An 8,916-nucleotide genomic window follows, 5' to 3' on the forward strand; every position below is an offset into this window, starting at 1 on the left:
TAAGATCTCTATAAATACTACAATTTTATAATTCTTTGGATGTACCTTGTCCCCAAACATTTCTCCAGTCACCTGTCACTCTAGGAAAAATTTCACCATCTGTTTCTTTGAGTCTTAAGAAACTCAGTCTTTGAAAGTTCTAATTGAATTGTAGGTACACAGTAGCCTGGGGTAGGACACTACCATGCTTAGCCTTGTATGGCTAAGCGTGGTAGTGTTTGTATGGGAGGCTAAGCGTCTCAAACCTGGAAGAGAAGCTTTTCCAGAAAAGAAGTGAATCTGTGCAAAAGCAGACAAACTATACCTTCTTCAGTTTTGTAGAGTGCTAATCTCGAGGACAGACTCTTGTGGAATAGTCTGAAATAATCTGAAAGAAGTGAAGCTGTTGTCTTACAAGTGGAGACTAAGATTCAACATGCCATTATTGCTAATGCTTATTAACTTCTGTGAAATTATGGCAATTATCTTTCAGGACTTACCTGAAATGAAGAGAAAACTCATTGCTTATCACTTGAAAAAAGAAAAACAATGTCTTAAACTGAAAATGAACAAAATGAATTATATCGGTAAGGAAGTTATTTCTCTGAATAAATTATTTTGAGAAATGGATTAACCCTCTAAAAGAACTAAATACTATGTCAGTGGATTTTTATAAATAATTATCTATTTTTATATTATGAGGAAACCTAATTTGTTGCCGTTTGTGTTTGCTCTGAGATAGTACTTTTCTAGTCATTCTATATTGAAAGAAACCAGGATTTGGAAATAAGAATTTTAGTTAATCTTTGTGCACTTCATAAGCTGCTCAGAAATACCATAATTAGCTATATCAAATACTTTATTATTTTGGTATTATAGAATGAAAAGGATTGATAACTTTTCAATCAAATAATTTTTTTAAAAGAGCCAGGTTGGAAAAGTACAGTATAAATAAAAGTAATATACAGACATTTTAACTTCTGGACATAGAGGAGGAAATTTTATTAGGTAAAGCAATGGATTAAAAAATGTAACAAAAATTCTCTATGTAACCCAGTAACTCCATTTTATACTAATATACAGAAAATAATCACATTATGGAATGCATTTATATCACTTATAATTACTGTAATTCATTACATTTGTAGTTTAGTACAGTCAGAATTTAAGCCATATTTCTTTTGTAAATCTAATTCCACCAGCAAATCAAAAAGTAACTGTTGAGTTTCTACTATATTGATCTGGCACCTTTAATAATTGATAGTATTCATCTTTACTGTTTCCTATTTATTTGTTAGAAGTCTGCAGTTCTATATGCTTCTTCATGTTTCTAGATGACTAGCTATAGTTTTTGTTTTTGTTTTAGACTCTAACACTTTAAGCTTATTTGTTATATTTCTCTTAAAGCAGGTGAATTCATATGAATTTGAAGTCTTTAGTGGATTTCTCATCTCCCTTTTCACCCCTGTACCCATTATCACATTCTAATTAACTCTTTCTGATTTTTTGTTAGTCTAATTATTAGAATGAATAGTCGTGTTATTCCTACTTTATAGCTAGAGATGTTAATTGACTTAAATTCTTCATCTGCTATTATATATACTCTAAGATAGATCTCTTTGTGTAACTCCTTATTATAACATTTGAAACATAGGCATAAAAACAAAATAAACATTTCTGAAAATATATAACATCTTGATATTGCAGAAGAAACAATAATAATAATATTGATGATGATATTGAGTTGGGTATGCAGTTAACCAAAACTACAAATATACTCACAATATGGAAATAATATGGCTATAAGATTCATATGGTTGAGAAATGTGTATCTATCTATCTTCAGGTTAAAATATCATCAAACATTTCATTTTCCCATGAAAGGTTTTTTAAACATGTTAACCATTGTTTCATTCAATACTTAGTTGAATTTTATCTTGAAATTTTAAAGCTGAGAAGCATGGTATTTTATATCAATACTAAGAAAAATGTTTAACAGAAGCTTATTCTGCCTTTTTAGGTTACATTGCTAAGTTGAGAAGAAAATAATGTGTCTTAAGATATATTCTTCTTGGTTGTCTGTGATTTGTGAAAATATACCACTGTTGAAATAATACCACTTCTGTTTTTCCTTCAAGTAACAGACTTAAAAGGGAGCCTCGTTAATATTAATAATCAAGTTTGTGACTGGTATATACAGTGAAAAAAGAAGAAAGGCAAATGTTACATTACAGTAAGCAATAACTAGATTATCTTTTCTTGGTAAAATATTGGTCTTACATGATTTTTTCTCTGTACCCACATCTTTTTTTTTTTTTTGCCGTACGCGGGCCTCTCACTGTTGTGGCCTCTCCCGTTGAAGAGCAACAGGCTCTGGACGCGCAGGCTCAGCGGCCATGGCTCACGGGCGCAGCCGCTCCGCGGCATGTGTGATCTTCCCGGACCGGGGCACGAACCCGTGTCCCCTGCAACGGCAGGCAGACTCTCAACCACTGTGCCACCAGGGAAGCCCATCTTTTTTTTTTTAAGATTATTTTTGATGTGGGCCATTTTTTTTGGAAGTCTTTATTGAATTTTGTAACAATATTGCTTCCGTTTTTATGTCTTGGGTTTTTGGCCGCGAGGCATGTGGGATACTAGCTCCCCAACCAGGGATCGAACCTGCACCCCCCTGCATTGGAGAGTAATGTCCAACCACTGGACCGCCAGGGAAGTCCCCACATCTTTTTATTTATACTCTAAGCTACAGATTTTGGGGTGAAATTTTTGAAACTACATTTCATGATATGTAAACTGTAATTCCATTTAAGTTTAGAGTTATATGCGTTTACACAGATATGTGATTACCTCACTTTATAATGTATTTATAGTAGCCTAGCAAGCCCTTTTCTTTTAGGAGGGATTCTTGAAGAAAATTAGTATATAGAGTTTTATTTTAGTGTAGCTTTAACCACTGATGTTGTATGAATATTCTAGTTACTTTTCTTTAGCTGATTTTTCACAAGTAACAGGAGAGTCACCATGAATCGATTTTGTCACAACAAAGTGATCCCAAAGTAATCTTTACTGAGTTTTCTTGGATCCTTGCAACTGGAACTTTTGGGGTTGATGAGGTTTGTCAGAAGACAGAAAAGATGCTGTCACTTCAGATCTGATATTCCTGGGTCTGGACTTAAAGATTATCTGCTGAAGATTGATTCTTGCCCATGTCCTCTCCAAATTCAGATCTCACTTCTCCAGAGGTTTAGAAGGCCCTATTTGACCACTGCCACACAGAAAAAGACAAAACTCAAGAAAAATAATATTACAAGTTGACTGCTCTACAAGATACAACATAATTCTTAGGTCAGAATTTCATGACTTTTGGCACCAGGCCAGCACACTGTTACTAGAATAAAGAATGGGAGCAAAAGCACAGATCCTAGAACTTAGATCTATTTAATTTATTCCCCAATGTAACTCACTGGACCCTTTAAATATAAGGTGTTCTTTTTACCAATATAATTTTTCAGCTATTGGGGCACCTTTTTTTTTTTTTTTCTTACGTGAGCTAGAACAGGTAGGGCTCATAAAGATGTAACAGAAAGATAGGAGGGCAGCCAGGTGGAGGAAAGTAGGGAGGAAGGAAGCAGTTAAAAATTGTTTACTTAAAAAAAAAAAAGAAGTGTTTTCTTTCAACTAAAATAATTTTACAATGAACTTGTTAATAGCAAATCTCTGAATGAAACATAGATCTAACAAGTTCGTATTCTTTTTACTGAGTGCCTTCAGCCATCAAGCTAACATTGTTCTTTTTCAATGTAAAGTGTTTTACACTCTGCAAATGAAAATAAAGTACACACATACACACACACACACACACACACACACACATACACGAGGAAGAACTTTCCTTCAAATTCCTAAGCTGCCCCAGTGATTCTGGGTAGAATTATATTTTTCACAGCAATGATTTGCCCTTATTTTGTAAAAAGGAAATTGTCTCTTAAATATTTTTCTCCACATCAGGGAACACATAAGCATTTGAAAGAAATGATGACTTTCATAATCTGGATGTTTATATTTCTGTCATCTAAAAATGAGTTCTGCTGATTCTGATTGGTATAAGCAACTGGTTGAAGTAGAATAAAAACAACATAGTAACTTTTAAAATAAAGCTTAACTGGGATTTCATAAGCTGTCTACCTAACTATTCCTTTCTCAAATAGGTAAGTACAGAGTTATGCAAATTTTCTCAGATAAAATTATTAATATTCCTGACTCATGAAATCATGTCTTTTACATTTGTGTCATCCTTTGGCCCTAGAGTTTCCTGTAATCTTTACTTATTACAGTGGTGATTAGTACACTGATACATTTAATTCAGAGCCAAATACTGAATTGTAATCTTCACACCATCCTTTTTATCAGCAAATGAGTAAGATGATGAGTAAAATTATAAATGGCTTCCTGCCCACTAGTGATCTGTGTTGGATTCTGATAGAAAGGATGAACAATTCTGCCACTAATAATGGACCTCAATGATTTGGTTCTCCTAAAAATAGTAAGAGAGCAACTTATATGGATTTAACTTCTTAATGCTAAAGTCAACTAAGCACATGGATGTAAGTGGTATTAAATTGGTTCAAAATTAGCATGAATTTATAAGCCGCTATTGTCATTTAGTTAATATTTATATTTACCAATATTTATAGACACAAACATTCTAAACCCTTGCACTTTTGCCTCTTACCCGCATATAAATTTATAAGTGGCTAAATTTCACCTGGTCTTATTATGAGACTCTGCCCATATGTTACCAAGGAATAGGTCCTTGAGTTTGATAGAAGGCAATGAAAGTGGGCCACCTAAGTGATTATATAAATATTATCTATGGAATCTTCACCATTTATTCTTCTATTTTCACTTCAAAAAAAATAACATTTGGCAGTTGGTAGAGAGATCATTAAAGTAGTAGACTTAACATAGTAATAGTAAAACCTATTGTATATGTTTTAGAAATCAGGCAATAGATGCATGAAATTAAAATCAGATTAGATTGGGAGGGGCGTTGTTTCACTTAAACCATTAGGCTATTCATTGCTTAAAGGTTTGCTGCTAGGTTAGGGTGGATATTCAACTGTTGTTTCCTGAAATTTCATTTCTTTTACAAGTAACATTGTTAAGTTTACACTAGAAATACATAGGTATTTTTGGTAAATTGAATTATAAATGGCTAGAATAACCAACTTTTATTTTTAGACAAACTTAGATTGCTCTATAAACTTTAATCAATTACAATATGGTAATTAAGTATTTTGTTTTGTTTTTTAGCCAAACAAATGAAAAATTTCTTATCCACATCATCTGTTAAGGCAAAAAGAGGAAAACTGATTACTCTGGGGTCCTGATTTTTTGCGGGAAGATTTTCAAATGATTTGAGTTAGTCTACTTATCAGTCTCATAACTGATAAAAGGAAATGGTGACTGGTGGGAGAGATTAAAACATAAAGATCGGGAATAGGGAAAACAGAGGGGCAAAAAGTCACAGAGGTAGAAATATAGAAGTTGAACTCAAATTAGTTTTTAGTTGAGCACCTATCATGGGCCCAGAAAAATGGCTGATATACCACTTAATGTTTTAAGTTTAAATAAAGGAAAATTAAAACATAAGAGTATTTAGTAATTATTTCTAAAGATCATTCTGAATGATCCGCTCAAATACAAATGTTTTGTTTCTGACTGGTGTATTTTCACATTATTCAACATGTTCATTAGGTACCCACTATTACCAGCTATCTTACTAAGCGCAGTAGATGACAGATGATGAACAAGGAGCACAGAGTCTCATAGAAGCTTTGTCACATGTGTTACTGAGCTGAAAAGGCCTTTCTTTGTACTTTTTGTTAGGTGGAATATGTAGCTTAGTGGTTAAGTAGGAATGTAGAATCAAATAGGCCTAGTTTCAAATTCCAGCTCTAGTATTTAGTTTCTGTGTGATCTTAGGAAAAATACTCAGTGTCTCTGAACCTCAGTCTCCCATCTGGAAAATTAGAATACTTACCTCATGAGGCTGTGAGGATTAATTAAAATTAATCTGTAAAGCGTTTAGCAGAGTACAAAGAGTGCTAATGAAATGGATGATGGGATTACTGAGAGCCCTGGGATGGATGGTTCATAGGTTTCCAAATCCGGGCCACAGCTTCAAGTTCTTAACACCAACTCTAACTCTACTTGCTTCAGTTCCCTGGCATTCACCCTGTCACCCCATTTACTGCACCTCAGGTATCAGGAGATGGGAGACATTCCACAAGGATATGTTCCCACAGTGCCTTTTGGTACCCTGGGATCTTAGGCATTATCAATGCTAGGGTGCCTTTAGAGCACAGGCTTGTATCGCTGAGAAGCATGTTACAAAGGAGGTGGTGGTGGTGAGGAACTGATCAAAGTAGATTAATGGCAAAAAAAAGAAATGTGTAACTCATAAAACCCATTTAGAATTAATATACCAAATTGCTTTATTCTCAACTATGCGTGCACATACACACTCAGGTTTTCTCTTCTGGTTGGTACTAATTTAGTGTTTTGTTAACAACAATGACAAGTTTTATGTTTAACTTAACTGTTAGACTAGTTCTTTGGGGAATTTTCCAGAGATCTATTAAATACAGAAGTTCCTTAACTAGTGATATAGAGGAACAGGTATTGTTTAATCAATGAGAAAGTTGCCAACCACCATGAGCCTCTCTTCCCACTTGTTTTAGAATATAAACTTTGGTATATTATCTCACATATTTATGCATATCCTTGGCATGTTCATAAAATTTGTTTCATTAGGCATTCTGTAGCTCTAATTGAATTAGTTTAGTCAAATTGTTTGAACCTATCAAATAACTTCCATTCTACTCACCTCACCTAGAAAACTTCAAATGTTTATTTTTTTATTCAATTTTTATACCTTGTTGATATTTTTGTTCTCAGTACTTACAGTACTTAAGTACGATTTTTACTTAGTCTATTATTTTTCCTTTTAATTGGTGCTGACTACTCTAGAAAGCTCTGTCCTTATTTTATTTTTTTGCGGTACACGGGCCTCTCACTGTTGTGGCCTCTCCCGTTGCGGAGCACAGGCTCCGGACGCGCAGGCTCAGCGGCCATGGCTCACGGGCCCAGCCGCTCCATGGCATGTGGGATCTTCCCGGACCGGGGCACGAACCCGTGTCCCCTGCAACGGCAGGCGGACTCTCAACCACTGCGCCACCAGGGAAGCCCTGTCCTTATTTTAATTCTTTAATTTTTATATCTAGCCCCTGGAATCCTTATGTTCTTTTTTCTAATTTTTGTTCATACTCAAACTTCATGCATTAAAAATTAGCCATGTACCATTTTACTCACGTGAGTCATTTCTCTGAATATTTTTACTTTAAAAATATGGGAGAGATTAAGACAAATTTCTGAGTTGTAATCCACTACTGCTTTAGTTGTGCTTTATTAATCTCTCAGATTCTTAGTTTTGTTTACTAAAAAGTTATAAACATCTGAGCTGCACTGTAATTGGTGCCGAGCTTGTTAAGCACTGACTCCATTCCTCCAGGATTTCTGTTGGAGTAGAAAAGGCCCTTTAAGCAAGACTGTATGTGAGACAAAAAGAGAAACAAGATTCCACATACATCTATCTAGATTTCCCCTTCATTTTCAGATTTGGAGGCTAATCACACAAATTATAAAGGCAGGAGGAGGAGGCAACTTCCACAACCTTGATTCATTGCCTTCACAGCACTGGACGGCAAGAAGCAATAGTAAGTAGGTACAGCTCTGTAGCTCCACCGCGGGAGAGAGAGGAAAGAAGTGAGAGGAAACAGGGCTGGAGAGAGGTGTTGGATAGTTTTAATTCCCCCTAGTTTTAAAAGGCAAGTAGTCTTTAAATGAACTCTTTGCCTTAATAAGGAAAATTGTACATTATACTCAAAGAAGCTTGTGCTGCTGTAGCTAGTTGCAAAACAAAACAAAAGGTGTGTGTGTCCTGTAACATGAAACTGGGAGAAAACACATCGTGAGGTATGGCTTTCTGAAACTATAAACACCTCAGTTATGTAAAATTAGAGATTATGTTTAATGTTTATATATTTGCTTGCTAATTCTTGGCTGTTAGTATGTGTCTAAAACTAAACCCCCTTTCCTAATGGATTAAACAATCCTTTTTACAGAGTGGTAGTATTTAGAAAGACCCCTGTTCTTTAATGGTGGGAAAGCCATTGCAATAGAGGTTTTGAAGAGGGTCATGGAAAAAAGCGGTCCCAAAGAAAATGATGTCCGCTAAGATGGTATATAGTTTGGAAATTTGTTTTGAGTCGATATTCTCTCTTTACTCTCTGATGGTCTCTGGGTTAGTTACAGAACTCTTATTAGGTTCCTATCAGTAATATATATACCATATTTCATTTAAAGTTGTATTTCAGATCTAATTACTTGATAAACTATTGTATCCAAGACTAAGATGAATCAATTTTCTTGCTTTTTCTACAATATGGCTTTTAAAAAATTCCTGATTTCTCATTTATCTTTTTGTGTATTTCCCCCATCTCTACTTGTTCTAATACTGCATGGCTCCTGTACTGTTTCAATTCTTAACACCTCAACATTTCCCCACAAATCTCTGAGCTCACACTCTTTCAACTAAACCTATGCTAGTCAATATGTCTCTCAATTCTCTTGGCAACTTGTTCTTTTATGCAAATTGTATACAAAAATATGACTTGCATATCTTAAAAATGTGATGTAAACAAAAAGAACAATACCGTTAAATTACTGTTCATAATCACAAAATTATACTTTTAAATACAGGAGTTATTTAAAATCCCTTTCATTATGAGAAGGGCATTATAATGCAAATATAGGAGTTATTTAAAATCCCTTTCATTATGAGAAGGGCATTATAATGCAAGTAATTCACATTAA

The 8,916-nt window shown here is 34.5% G+C and overlaps 1 non-coding gene across 1 annotated transcript; it reads left to right on the forward strand.

Annotated features, from left to right (window-relative positions):
• The first annotated feature begins 444 nt into the window (after positions 1–444).
• On the forward strand, positions 445–513 carry LOC132506399 (small nucleolar RNA SNORD2). The gene has a single exon (XR_009535822.1). It is a non-coding gene; the product is annotated as a small nucleolar RNA SNORD2 (small nucleolar RNA).
• The last annotated feature ends 8,403 nt before the right edge of the window (positions 514–8,916 follow it).

This window comes from Lagenorhynchus albirostris, chromosome 1 (genome assembly GCF_949774975.1).
Source record: "Lagenorhynchus albirostris chromosome 1, mLagAlb1.1, whole genome shotgun sequence".
In the NCBI taxonomy this organism is placed as follows: Eukaryota; Metazoa; Chordata; class Mammalia; order Artiodactyla; family Delphinidae; genus Lagenorhynchus; species Lagenorhynchus albirostris.